We start from the raw sequence: 15800 nt of genomic DNA, 5'->3' as shown, positions 1-15800 counted from the left end.
AAACTGATGAAAACTGCATTAAATAGAATATTACGAGTTTTAGTTAACTTTAAACCCATAAAAATTTGAAGGAAACATTATAGAAGATTTTTTTACAAAAAAAAAAATTATTATTATTCTTTTTAAGTTCCACGTTATTTTCCAATAACGTACACAAATAAGTTGTTATCGTTATATAGTTATTGTCCTTGATTTTATGATCATTAGAGGTCACTCGTCATTAAATTGTAACGGTAATGAAGTAGAGATAATATTTATTGCGTTAATACGTTTCTATTAATGTTAAACAAACAAGACAAGTGTACACACACACACACACACACACACACACATATATATATATATATATATATATAATCAAATTATAATGAATTCTAAAGCTAAATAAACATAACTAGTATTTTGTAGAATGTTAAAACTGAATTTCTGAAAAAAGTAAGAAAACCCATTAATTTTGTTAAAAACAAATTTATCAATTGTTTTTCATATTTCAGCAACTGCTTTCAAAATTTATCGGAAAAAAAAATTTACTTTAAAGGGCATTATATAATTGAATACTATTTCAGAAATATTGACAGAAGGTCAATTATTATACGAGTATGATATTAAGTGCTTAATAAAAAATTTATTTAAACGAAATTGTAAACTTGCCAAAAAAAAACTTACTATATGTGTAGGATAAAAATTCTCATTCACAAATGGACTCCCCAAAGGAAAATTCTGAGTGAATTATCATAAATTTATTTTATTTTTCAACATTTACAATTTCTGGTGATACCACGATTTGAAAACTGTCATCTTAGGGAAAGAGGTCGTGCATAACAAAGCAAAACTAAGATAATAATTCAACAACAAGTTGCTTTTATGTAATAAAGTTAAAGGAAAATAAGCTTTAACACAAATATATATACATATGTGCGTGTATATATATAAATTAACTCTAATAAAAATAATACACATAAATACGTTATGTAATTTAAAAATACTTCATTTTTAAACTTAAGGGCAATACATTAATGTAAAATTACTTTGAAAGAATAATAATTTTTTTTTAATTATGCAGGAAACAATGTCAAATAAAAATAAAATTATTATATCTATATATAAATAATATATATATAAATATATAATATATATATATATATATATATATATATATAAATCAATGTTTGTTTGTCTGTCTGTTCCAACTTAACTCGAGATCTACTGGACAGATTTGTCTAAAATTTTGCACACCTATACTTTGAAGCCCTGCGGTGAACATAGGCTAATTTTTTTAGACCTCCGACATAAAGAAATTTTACAACGAAATTTAAAACACTTTATTTCTTCCTTGAAGCTTATTTAATTTTCAAAATGACTTTGATTTTCAAGAAAAATTTAATTTTTAGCTAACATATTTTTTCAACATTGAATTGATTAATTTTGAAAAGGGCTGAAGTTTGAACGTACAGTTATTCCTAAGTTTCAATTGATTTAGCGCAAATGCATATGTAATTTTTACGATTCATTCATTTACAATTTTTTACAGCTGTTTAAAAACATAAATAAATAGCTGCTTTTGTTTATCATGTGTGTGTTACTAATTTAAAGTGTGTTAAGTATTTAACTGCAATCTTTTAAATTCTGTGATCTTTTTTCAAAACATCATACCCATGCCTAAAAGACATTCTTCAATCGGGAGAAATACAAAAAAAGCACATATGATGAAAACTGTTCGTGCGGCAGAGACAAAGGATAGCTGAGTAAAAATGAACCCTAACTAACAAAAGTATTGTATTTGTTTAAAAGTGATTCATTTAAAAAAGTTGAAGTTATTTTTCCAGACTGTATGCAAACATTAGAAGATGGGGGTTTGAACGGGGTTCTCCTCTCAGTTAAAAAAAATTAAAACTCACGTTGTTTTTTCCAAATTATCTACCAAAAATGTTTTCAGAGTTGTTATATGGGAGTTACTTTTTGAGAGGGGTTTGGGGGCGCAGCCCTCATGTCGGTAAATTAAAAAAAAAAATGGATTTTCTGTTATCAGATAACGTATCTAAATTGCATGAAATTTTTTCTAAAAACATTAAGATCTTAACTTGGAGTAAAGTTGATAACGTCAAAAATTTTCCAGTTGAAAAAAGAACTTTGGTAACCTGGAAAACCAAAGCGCCGAGCGAAGCGAAGCCTGGCTGGGAGGTCCGGCGAAGCCGGGCCGAGCGGCTAGTAAGTTTATATAAATACGAACATTAATCCATAATAAAAACCGATTAGCTTTCTCTAATTAGTAGTAATAAATATTTCCGCTATTTGGAAATGTTTTAAGTTTTGACAAGGTGTTTATTAGTGATAGATCCAGTAAATGATAAATTTACATTTATATCATAACATTAATTCTGAAAATAAATTATAACATTTTATATTAGTTATCTGATAGTAAATACAATATAGTTACTTACATATAATGCTCGTAGGTGAAATTCGGTACAGTAAAACTATTTTTTTCAATTTTGCAGTTTGGTGCAATTAATAAAAATTATTACTATATTGTTTTTAAAATGATTATGTAGTGATTTGTATTAGAAACAGGCTTATTTTATATTATATTTATTCAATTAGTAATTAAGTTTCTTTAACACAAAGATTAATGAAAAGAAAAAAAATTGGTCATATGTTCAATTAAAAAAAAAAAAAACTACCACCAATATATATATATATATATATAGATTCAACCTAAGTCATCCTCCCAGAAGGATTATATACAGGTGTCCCGGGAGGACTCTGCTAAACTTTATAAGTGTATTTCTCTCATTAAAATAATGAAAAAAGGCTCATAAACCTGGATCTGAAAACGATTTGTTTGCGAGTTATGGCTAGAGGAAAAATTTTGCCGCGATTACTACTCCTTCGCTGAAGAAATGTCCTACTGAAATTCTGGGAAGATAAATTAAGGAGAGAATTTAATGATTTCTTCTGGTTTGTGACCTGAAAAACGTTTTAAAAATGTGTCCCAGAACTGTATCTTCATTATTTTCCATGAAATAGGGTGTAATAAACAAAAAAAAAAAAATTTGAATAGAAAAGCAAAGTTTTTTAGCTTTGGCGTAAAATAACCTTGTTAAATTGTCAATAAACAAATAAAACTTAGAGATTAAGTTAATTGAAAATTTAATTTTGAAAAAATTGATGTAAATTATCTACAAACAACATCCCACAACATCAATTTAGTTGTATTTTCATGTGAAACAATAACTGAAAAATTACACTAATACGTATTTGCGTCTGCCTGCAGTATTATAATTTTATTTTTTAATTATTAGTGCATTAATTTCCCACTAGGGGCGCTGCAATACTGTAAAATATTAGTATTCTGTGTTTAATCTCCCAGAGAGCAAAGAACTACAAACAAAATTTTCAAATATTGTTGTGGATATGATTTAGAATCTTATTTCAGTGTGCTGTATCTGTTACTGAGAAGTTAGTTACATAAAATTTTATTAAATCTATATCCATATAGATACGGCAGTGTGAGTTGATTCTCCTTGAGCTGTGTAAACTTTTGTGCCGTTTCCAGTCGCGTTACGAACAGAATGTCTTTTACCATAGAACAACAAGTTTTCATTCTTGAACAATATTTTGCTACGGAAATCGTACGCGAGTGTAAAAGAATCATTTCAAATTAAATTTGTTGGTGTTCCTCCGCCTGAAAAAAATGTCAATTTCTAGGCTAGCAAACCGATTTCGATAAACAGGTAGTGTTTGCGAAAGAAAACGTAGTGGTCGACCAACTCGCATGGCACATGACGTTTTAGAGAATGTGAAATCAACCTCAATTCTCCACGGAAAAGTTTACGAAAACTTTCCACGCAAGTTGGTTTGTCATATTCGAGTGTTCAGAAAGCTGCTAAAAAATTGAAATTGTATCCGTATCGCGTACGATTTAAATCTCTTTTGTAACTAACAAATAGATTTTTTTTATTCCACCTAAATTTACCTTTCTTAAATTACATTTAAAATTGGGTAACAGGACTAAAAAATCACTCTATAGTTCAATTATCCTGGTTTTAAAAGCTATTGATAATAATTAGTAAGTGATTAGTAGTAAAAAAGAAATGCCGTATAAGTTTACAAATCAGGAATATGCCGACATTCATGTCATCTATAGTTTTTGTACTTGTAATGCTACACGAGCCTTTGAAGAATATCGTCGGAGATTTTCCAATCGAACTTTCCTAACCGACAAGTATTTGCAGATTCTCAATGGAATCTAAGGGAAAGCGGAACATTTAATGTTAAATCTGAACGGGAAACAAATGTAAATGAGCAGATTTTATGTATGATAAAGCGATGTCAAACTACTACTACTTGTACATTATCTGCACGTTTGGGGATTCCACGCAACAACATATGTGGACATTACGCAATGGTTTCTATCCATATCATCCTCAACCAGCAGTATCTTGAAAAAGATGATCTATAATCTACGGGTGAATTATTGTGATTGGTTATTATAAAATAACGTGCTTCCATCGCTGATATTATTAACAAATGAAGCAACATTTACCCGAGATGGGATAAATACACAAAAAAAACATTTTTGTAAAAATGACAATCCTCGTGAAACCATTGAAAATAATTTTTTCAGCACCGTTTTTCATTAAATTTCTGGTGTGGACATAATGCTCTTATTGAACCTCATATTTTTAACGGTAGACTCGCAGATAATGGTTACCAGAAATTTCTTCAAAATGAGTTGTCAGTAATTTTAGAGGATGTTTCACTAAGTACTATGTGAAACATATACTAATAACATATATTTATTATCTGAATTAAACATTTCCTAATTGCTGGATTGGTCGAGATGGACCTCAACTATGGCCAACGAGATCACCTGTATGAAACCCTTGAATTTATTTTTGTGGTGATATATGAAAGCGTTAGTGTATGCAAAAATATCTGAAAATGCTAATGAAATTTTACTTGGAATCTCGTGGGCCATTGAAGAAATAAAAAAAAAACCATGTATACTAGAAAATGCTAACTCATCTGTAACTATCTGCCTTGCTGAAATGTGTTTTCATATTGATGGCGGATAAATTAAACAGTTGATGTAATATAAGAAAACTTATGCTACTTTATTTGGTATTAGAAATTTCGTTTGTTTTTACAGTTGTATCGAATAATAGAAGGTTATTCGTTTTAGTTTAAAATTCTTCTTCAGTTCCGAATTAGTATGTATTGTTCTGCATTAAGGAATACATCATTTTCTATCACAAATTTTTTTTTTTTTAATCTCCAGGACCATCGTTAGGTATTGATTCAGAGAATGAGATGAATGTAGCGTGTGAGAATGCCATGCCTCACCGGGATTCGAATCCGGACCTCCGGATGAAAGGCTGATATGCTACCACTCACGCTACGGAGGCCAGCTTGCACTATTATTTATTAACTTTATCTACATCAATTTTCTCAGAACTAGATTCTCAACAAATTTAACTAATATGTTTTTTTGTTTATTGACAATTTAACAAAGTTATTTTACGCCAAAGCTAAAAAAACTGTGTTTTTCAATTCAATTTTTTTGTTTGTTATATTACATTATTTCGTAATAAAAATGAAGATACAGTTTTTAATTTTACCTTTCCAGAATTTCAGCAGGGCTTCATTTCAGCGGAGGAGAAGAAATCGAAGCAAAAATTTTCAGAAGCTGTAATTCGCCAACAAACTTTTTTCGAACCAATGTTTATCAAAATGTTTTTAGTTATTTTAATGGAAAATATGCCTATGAAATTTATAAGAATCCTCCCGGGACACCCTTGTAAATATATATACATATATATTGGTAAATTACATATTGCATATCTTGGTATTACATATTGGTATATACACATATATCTAAATTAGTAACTTATTTATGTACTTTAATTCAATTACGTACATATAGACTTGGACACAAAGGTAAAAAGAAAAAATCTGATGTGGACAACACATGACTTCCTTGTACGCCTATTAATTACATTTACATATATTTTTTTTTTTTTTAATGAAAAGTACATAAAATTTTATTTCTTTAAAAACTTCTTTCTCATTTTTTTTTATTATTGAATTATTATCGTGAATTTTTTTTACAATGAGAGGTTAATTATTATTAATAAATCAATATACTTAAATTTCAAAAATAAAAAAAGATCCAAATAATTCATTAATTAAAATTTTATTTTGCTTTAACTCTGAAACTAATGAAAATAAGTATCAGTTATAAATTATCGTCGAAAATCATTCAATGAAAGTCTATTACTGTAGTTAAGAAAAGGTTTTTTTGTGGACACTTTTGGTTCAGTAGATTGCAATCAATAGGAAAGGTACACAACTAGATGTTACAACAGTCCTAAATTCAAAATTTCAACAAACTACGGCTTATCGTTTTTGAGTTATGCGAGATACATACGTACGTACAGACGTCATGCCGAAACTAGTCAAAATGGATTCAGGGATAGTCAAAATGGATATTTTCATTGATACCCGAAAACCGAAATTTTTCGCGATCACAATACTTCCTTTACTTCATACAAGGAAGTAAAAACTGTATAAGTTTAAAGGTAAATCTCTATTGTGATAATGAATCTAACCTCATTGATTTTCTGACAGTAAAACGAAATTATCTTTTTCTGTTGAGTAGTTGAACGTGTATGACATATTGTCTTCTTACAGAATGATACAGTAATATGTATTTTTAATATAATTTGTCTTAGAATTTTTTATATATAAATTCTCTGATGAAGACTTGCTCTCTGTGAAAGTTTACTGTATATTGAGTTCATGTAGTTAAAATAGTAAAGTTTACACTTATATAGGACAAGATATTACTAGAAGTTTCGTATATTTGGTTTGCTAATGTGTTAATTAATAGACTCATTAAATAGGCTCTAAAAAATTAGTTCACCTTCCTTTTTCCATAGTAAACCTGGCCTAATGTGCTTACTACTCTTGAAATTCTCATAAAACTTACAGAACAAACTATTCTTATATGTCTTATAATTTAACCTACAGAAATATCATTAGTTGCTGTAAAAATCTTACATAGCATTAGAAAATTTTGAAACCGTAAAATATAATGATTAATAAATCAACAAGCTAGATAGAATATTAAAGAATATAAATATAACAATAAAGGCGTGTATTAATACAAATGACTTATAATAAGTATGCAGAATGAATTCTACATAACTATTCGTAGAACGAGTGCTTTGTACAGACCTTGACCACTGGTCATAAAATGCTACTTCAGTGTTCGAATAAAAGTAGCGGTTTATGAAAAAGAAGTAATGTAAGCTCTGAAAAAAGAATTCAGTATAAAAAATACAGCATAAAATAAAATATATGTTTTAAAAAATAATAAAAAATCTTTAAATTGTTGTTATAAAAAATAATATAATTTTTTTTTTTTTAATAAAAGGGACATCAACAACTATTAATCACCACTGTGAAAATTGGAAGCGTATGAAAGGTGCCGCGGGATTCAAACCTAGGACTTCCGTGCGAAATGTCGAGACGCTACCAACTCAGCCACGGAGGTCAACACAAGAAATTTGTAATATGTCCTTTTCCAAGCTAAATTAAAAATTTTAATTAAATATTAAATCTTGATTTACACAAATAACTCATTTGCGCACGCACTGACATCAGAAGTAAAAATTTATCTGTTTAATTAAGGTTCTGATAGTTATAGTTTAAGATGAATATTTTTAAACATGTTCTGAATTCCATAATACTACTTTTTTTAAATAAATTTTAATGGAAAGAAAGAAAAACTTAACAATATTAATTGTATAAATATTTGGTAACATACCAAGTGTTTTTACTTATTAAAATCTATAAATACTGTTTGTTATAATAACAACTACTAAGAGAAGTTTTTCGACATATATAATGTATTATTTATTCTGAAGAAAAACTACTGCAAAAATAATATTTTTAAATTGTAAATTACAAATAGAATATTGTAATTTAAAATAAAAATTAATGGTAGTAAAGTTTTGAACTTTACTACCAGGTTAATATTTAACTATTCTTCGAATGAAGCAAAATAAAAGTGATAAAATAAAAATTTGTAAAAATTCACGAAGCCGTTTTGAAGAAATATATCTACTGCAGTTTCCCCTGGCGGCTTATAAGCATAAAACTAATCTACGAACTTGTTCTGAAATGATACCTATGTAATGCAAAAAACCTCATCAAAATCGGTCCAGTAGTTTTTGAGGAAACTGACAACAGATACACACACACAATCTCTTACACCAAACGCATATACCTTTCTACGTTCCGTCGTGGATATTAATCTAAAACAGGTGGCTAAGAACACAGGATTACAACAGATATTCTTTAAAAAATTAGACAGTATTGTCCTGTATTAGAAACTACCCCAAAAAGAAAAATAGCACATAACACGGGAATCTTAGGAAGGTGTCCTGTTGTAAATATCTAGGAGAAACAATAAAATAAAACAGTATAGATAGAGCGGCAATAGAATAGAGAAGAAAGAAATTGGATAAATTAAATTTCCTGACCAAAAATATGTACAATAAAAAAACACCTCTGAAAAAAGAACCAAACTCAGACATTACTCCACAATGGTGAGACCATTTGTACTATAAGGAAGTGAAACATTTACACTTTAACGACCAAGAATCGTTAAATAAAATAAAGATAAAATTACTGATAACAATCCTGAGCTCCAAGAAAAGAAAAGAAGGATACAGACTGAAATCGAATATAAAAATTGTATGAAGAAATAGAAGATATCGAAGAAGCGACAAGAAGAAAAAACTGAGATTCCTAGGTCACGTGTACAGAGTGGTCGAACAGAGACTAAATATTCATTAAACTCTGTGAACAACAGAGCAAACATGGATATCTACAACAAATAATGAAAGAATTACAGAACTTTGGGATCCAAAAACAGGAAATGAAAGATAAAAAATTAATCTGACGAAAGATGCACAAAGTTGAGTTTAAAGAAGAAAAAGAATCACACCAAAGTGAAATAGTCAAAAGAGAGAAATACCAAACATGTGAAAAGAATGAAAAAATATTGGGAAAAAGAAAAAAAAGCAGAAGTAATGATATTTGCATAGTCAATAGTTGGCCTAACAACAAAAATATTATTTAAAATTGAAAGTTTTTTACGATACACATCATTGCGTACGTATTTTTTATTTGTTTCTAATGTGTACGTTGAAATCTGTTTAACTAATGAACTATAAGTAAACCCCCCCCCCCCGTACTAAAATGAGATGAGGATTATATGTATGACATGTAAATGAGAAATAGTCTTGTAGGCTAGACAATTCACTCAGGCCGTCTATTACGTAACAAAATACACCTGAATTCACTGATTCACTGTCCAGTATTTAATTCCTTATAAAAGAAACTAAATTTTACTAGAATTTGAATCTCAGAATCTTCGACTTCGTAAACCTGTTATACAACTGATTTGCAACGACGAGTTAATCACTAGATCAGCCCAGTGGGCTGAGTACGTAATTTAGCTAATTTTATGTGAAAATATAATATGTTAAAACGTAAGATTAAATTGGTACTGTTACTTTTTTTAAATAAATTATTAAATGTTATTAAATTAAATAATATGTTTTTTCTAGCAAGATTGTTATTTTTATACACCATTATTTTTAGGTTGATCTTTAAAATTGTAAAATGTTATAAAACTTTTTAACTGTTTTAATCCTACAGTTTAACAATACTATATTTTCAGAAGAAATAGTATTTAAATTACATTCGCAATTCTATAGTGTATTACAAAAATAAACCTCAAATTACAATATTATAGGTTATTTCCATTAAAATAATAATTTTTAGAAAAATCCAAGAATATTCTTTTAAAAACAGTGAGAAAAATTACTCATTTAAAGAAAAAAATATTTCAAGTCAGTAGATTAAAACAGTAAACAGTTATAAAAATTTATCGAATTGATAATTTATTGACTTGAGGTTTATTACTAAGGAGGAAATAGTTTTAGCTATATACAGATTAGGCTATAATTAGAAAAAATAGTTAATACATTTCAGACGGATGGATTAAAAGGATAGAAGATTATAAGTACTTATATAATAAAACTTTATAAGTGGACGGATTAATAAATTAATTTTTTAAAAAAAGTTGACAACACAGTTGTGGGTGCGCGTGTGTGCTCACACACACACACACAAAACTTAATTAACATTATTTATCATTTTATTTAAATATAATTTTTTTCCGTTTATTTAATTCAGTGTTTCTAACTAAAGCGCGTCGCGCTATTTAATTCGCGAGGTGTGATGGTACTAGCGGCGTCGGTGGGCACTAACTAAACTAATGTAATTTCGCCACTTACATAGAACAAATTTCGCTGGTAGGGTCAGCAGACTAGTGTAGCCGCGAGGCTTAACGGCACCAGGTAGTCGACCGAGCGATCGAGTTCGAGACCCAGCCAGACCGACTTACGTTTTTACACTTTATATATTGTTCATTCATTTAACTTCACCGCTCATCTGTGACGTCACAACATAGCAGTAGTTTAAAGCATTTTTGGGGTGGTAATGCGATATTGAAAACTTTCTTTTTGTAATTATTGTTATTTTTAATTGTTAACAAATGTGCTTAAGAAAAATATGACCTTAATTAGGCTAAATCTTGAAACACTGAGGGTGACCTTGCTCTACAGCCTCAGCCCCTTGACCGTCTACTGTAGTTGAAAACTTAATGACATCAACGCACCATATATTTAGAAGTAATCTGACCAATTTTGATCAAAATCGGTTCAGCAGTTTTGGAGATATAAGGTGATTTAGAGGCCAACACCGAACACACGTACATTAACATCCGGTAAATTTCCATCCGATTTTTTGAGTTCCTTAGCTGTCAAAATGTCAAGATCCGGTGAAAACCTCATATGCCCAAATTGGAACGATTACAGTACTTTCCCTTCTGTAGCGCTATCTAGACGGGAAAACAAAAGTTTAATTTTATTGTTACTTTCCGTACTTTCCGTAATATTAAATTTTAATAATCTAAAAAATTCTCGCACGAGTAAAATTTTCATGATGCTCAACACCTTTAAGAATAAAGAACCTCTTTAGAAATTCCCTTGCCCAGATTTATTTTCTTAATTTATTTGGAAAATGCTTTTAATATTCAATAATCAGCTACTTCAACAAATTTTAATAATTCTTGAGATATAAAATAAGTCAAATTGACTTCCCACATATTCATAAAATTTTGTGACCAAGAATTAATATTTTTGAACTAAAAGGACGTCAAAACTTAAATAAATACAAACAAAACGAGTGTCGGGTAAATTTTTTATCAGTAGCAACAGAATAAAACCTTTAATGTGTAAACGAATTTTATCATACTGGTAACTAAAAGACCCCGAAAAGGAAAAAATAATACTTAATGTTTTCTTTTATTTTTTCTGTAGTAAAAAAGAAAATTTGAATAAAATTTTACTTCACTGTTTTTTGTATAAGTAAATTTGTAACAATACATCTGGAATTTGCTACCTTTATAATTTACGATTTCTTGGAAAATCCCATTAAATCTATTTCATACAGTATAATGTACTTTATTTTGTAAATTAAGATTTACAAAATAAATCTTAATCACTCTACCTTACATAAACTAATAATGAAAGTATACTAAAAACCTAAAAATATTTCTATTTTATGTCTTTTTACTGCCTTGTACGAAGTAAAGGAAGTATTGTGATCATATAAAATTTCGGTTTTCAGATTTCAACGGAAATATCCATTTTGACCATTCCTGAATACATTTTGACTAGTTTCTGCGTGACGTATGTACGTATATAACTGGCATAACTCAAAAGCGATTAACCGTAGCAAATTGAAATTTTGGATTTAGAACTGTTTTAACATCTAGTTTTGCACTTCTCCTTTTGGTTACAATCGACTGGACCAAAAGAGTCCAAAAAAGCCTAAAATCCAAAAAATATGGATTTTTTATTTTTTCTTAACTGCAGTAATAAACTCTCATTGAGAGCTTATCAACGATATATCATAAGTGGTACTTATTTTCATTGGTTCCAGAATTATAGCCAAATGAAATTTTATTTAATGAAATATTTAGATCTTACAAGGGGAAGGCATATCCGTTCGAATCCGACATCACCTTCTTTTTTTAACCTTTTTTTTAAAAAATTTAAATATATTGATTTTTTAATAATTATTATTAATCTCTGATTGTAAAAAAAAGTTTTACAATAAACTATAATTTAATCATAAAAAAAATATGAAAAAATATCAGAAATTATTAATGAAGTAAAATTTTATGTACGTGTAATTTAATAGGCGTACAAGGAAGTTATGCGGTGTTCACATCAGATTTTTTTTATAAATATTTTGTGTTAAATGGGGAAAACTGTTTGTTTAAAAATAATTTTCATCAACTGTCCTACTTTCAGCATATAATATCGATATGTTAAAACAGCTATGTTATCAACGAAAAGGAAAAAATCCCTTTCGGCACGCTGGAAGGCGGAGATAGATTTCACTGTGCTAAGTAGTGGATAAGAAATATTTCCACCTTAGAGTTAAGAAACATTTCAAATTTATTCAATACGACAATGGTTGCATGTGAAAAAAGTTTCACATGTTTAGCATACGACAAGCCCCATCTTCTTACAATTCCAGACACATTTTGGTCATCCCTTGTCGTAAGCGTTGGTCATATCAAAAACTGTTATGACAAATGTTTTAGGTAATGTTTAGAGGGCTAATGACCACTTTAAACCGAATCGATACTGTGCATTTTAAGGGAGGTATGATATTTTTTGTCTTCGAAACCCAATTTTTCCACCCCCTGGCCCAGTGATTGGTAATATCAAAAACGTTTACTTAGATAAACTTAATTTACTTAGATAGTTTTTGGCCCTTATCCAAAGAATAGTAAGAACTTTAAACGAATTCAATATTTTACTTAATAAGAAAGTTATAGCGATATTTAGTTTTTTTGAAAAAGCCCCCAATTTATACTTCGATGGTCCGATTTTGTCCATTAACGAACTTGACCAAGATTTTGGGTGGTATATTTTTGTATCAATTTGAAAGTGATTGGTGCAAAATTACGGCAGTTATCGTTTCCACAAGAAAGTGAAATATATAAACTTTTGAACTGATGGTGGTTGTGGGGTCTGGGGGATGTGAAACGCGAATATATGTCGAAATTTTCCCGAAGTCGAATCATGGTATCCATTATAATAGGTAGCTTTCTTATGAAATCTACGTAAAAATCGTGTTTATAAACGAAACAACAAACATATTTAGAAAAATATTTTGGAAAAGTCACTAATTTGTTTATTAAATAAAAAAAGTATGATTAGTTCAATGTTTTACTAAATTTTTAATTTAACCTTATAAGGATACCAAGGAGTTTGATAAATATATTATGAGGCAACTAAAATTAATTTATAACAACATACCATTACGAATTTTATTATGAAAAGACGTATTTTTTAATTTTCTACACATCTATATCTGGAACGTATCTCCAGTAAAGGAACATATTTGGTTGTGGAATAATAATAGTTGACTAACATCTAAAATTCTTCCACTATTTTTAATTTATTAACATTTTTTTGTCATACAAACATCAAATCGTTATTGAAATTTTTTTTATTATATTTGTAGTTTTTATAAAACTATATACAACACATTTACTAATCCATTTAATCAATACGTCTAATATAGAAAACATAATCCATATTTCAGACGTATTGCAGCATTAAAAAAGAATCTTACTGTTGTACTGTTGTTAGTACATTCATTCACCCTAGCGGTATCCAGTAGAACTAAATACCACTAGCCGATATATTTTATTAGATTTGACAACAAATTAGTTATTATTGCCTCTTTAAATGTTATAAAAAGTATCTATTACTTTATAAATTACTCTATTATTATTTTTTTTATATATAATTATTTCTAATTGAACGTTTTAGTTAGTATAAATTGCAATTTTTACACGTTAATGCTGTAACTTCTCGATAGCGTGGTAGTTGAATTTTATGAGGGCTATTGTTAATATACTTTTGAAATCATACTTACCTGGCGTGGAAGTTACCGTGATCAAAAAGGCGGTTCCTCCAGGGTGAGGCTTGTCCATTGCACTTCGGACTGGTTGACCCCTGCGAATATCCCAAATGTGGATATCTCGGGCGCGTAATTTTTGAGAGTCGGGACTGCGTTCGCGCTGTCCCGTTATAAGTTAATTAATCTTAGTTTTAAGCTGGATGCTTTGTTTTATGTCATTCCTCTATCTCTGTGTTTAGTTTATGGAATCACAGAGTGGGGAGGTGGGGGGTGGATTGGAATTGATGTGCTCTAACTGCCGTTACTAGGATTTCAACCTTTAAGTTCTCAATTTCAAAATCAGATGAACGCATTCACTACTACTTGTGTGTGTAACCTCGGTGGGTTATATCTACTTATCAAAAAGCACGCAAAACTTGCCGTCTTACCGCCGTCTATTTAAGTCTGAGTAATAAAAATTTATTATTGTTAAAAAAAATAAGAAAACATGTGTTTTATGTTCTGGCAATTATATATATATTAATTAATTAAACGCGAATTTCAAAATTTAATTTATCAGATTTGAACCGGTGTTTTCCGAGAAACATATGATTTTGATGGAAATATCCATTCATTTTGACCTTCCCTGAATCCAGAGTTTTGACTATCTCGCATTACAGAAAAACGATTAGCCGTATTTAGCACTATTGAATCTAGGTAGTTGTGCACCTTTTTGATTGCAATCGAAATTAAAATTTTAATAAATGAATATTTGGATCTTAAATCCCAGGCACATCGGTTCGAATCAGACTTCATATCCTTTTAAGTTTTGTTTTAACTTTTCTTTTTTTTTAATTTAAATATTATGATTTAATAATTATTAACCCGATTGTAAAAAAAGTTTTACAATAATAATATATCATTGATGTATAATAAAAAAAATTAGAAGTAAAATAAAAATAATAGATTTGGCGAAACATCTGATTCTTTAGTATAACTAACTGAAAATTATAATTTAGAATCGTATTATTTTTGGATTTTCTTAGCAAATTCTATATTTATTTTTAAACAAATAATTTTATTTAATTATTTGACAGAAAAATAAAATATATTTTTGAACTGTATTCAATTTCAAGTGATTGTTAACAAATTTTTTTCAGTAATATACACGACATTTCTGAAGTGATTCAGATTTGTGGAGTGCCGTATAAATAATAGTTTATAATAATTAAACTATTCCGATTTAACTCCGGTATACTGGTTAAAAAATTTAATTTTTACCTTATGGTGTAGAATAATCAGTTTTTATTGGATATATTCTTAAACAATTTATTTAAAAGTGTAAAATCAAGGGACTTTTACTCTAACCTAATATTTCAGGTAAGATTGTTGAATTAACTTTTTTATTATCTTCATTTTTTTATTAATTACATTATATTCATGTCCCCCGTGTTCAAAATATGACGTGTATAATTTTCTTTTTTCTGTCCGGTTTAATAATATATCATTTATATGAGGTTTGTATCTACTTTTAAAATTTACTGTTTGGCCAGTGTATATACTATGAAACGATTCGCAAGTCATTTTATACATACTAAAACCGTTGGACTTATCTTATCAGGATATCTCTCTATATCTTGATCGAGCCGTGAACACGCGACAATATACATATAATTATAAAAAATATATGCAGTAGTGGAGATTTGCCGGTTGAAGCACAAACTTTAATGAACGGA

The 15800-nt window shown here is 28.8% G+C and overlaps 1 protein-coding gene and 1 non-coding gene across 2 annotated transcripts in view; one reads left to right on the top strand and one right to left on the bottom strand.

The window, feature by feature from the left end:
- Chsy (Chondroitin sulfate synthase) overlaps nucleotides 1-15800 on the bottom strand; it is a 404851-nt gene that overhangs the window by 362442 nt on the left and 26609 nt on the right. The gene's annotated exons all lie outside the window — the stretch shown is intronic.
- LOC142318675 (U1 spliceosomal RNA) lies at nucleotides 14093-14254 on the top strand. The gene has a single exon (XR_012755034.1). It is a non-coding gene; the product is annotated as a U1 spliceosomal RNA (small nuclear RNA).

The sequence above is a fragment of the Lycorma delicatula genome, chromosome 1 (genome assembly GCF_047948215.1).
Source record: "Lycorma delicatula isolate Av1 chromosome 1, ASM4794821v1, whole genome shotgun sequence".
Lineage (NCBI taxonomy): Eukaryota > Metazoa > Arthropoda > Insecta > Hemiptera > Fulgoridae > Lycorma > Lycorma delicatula.
This window is presented reverse-complemented; position numbering and strand designations above follow the sequence as displayed.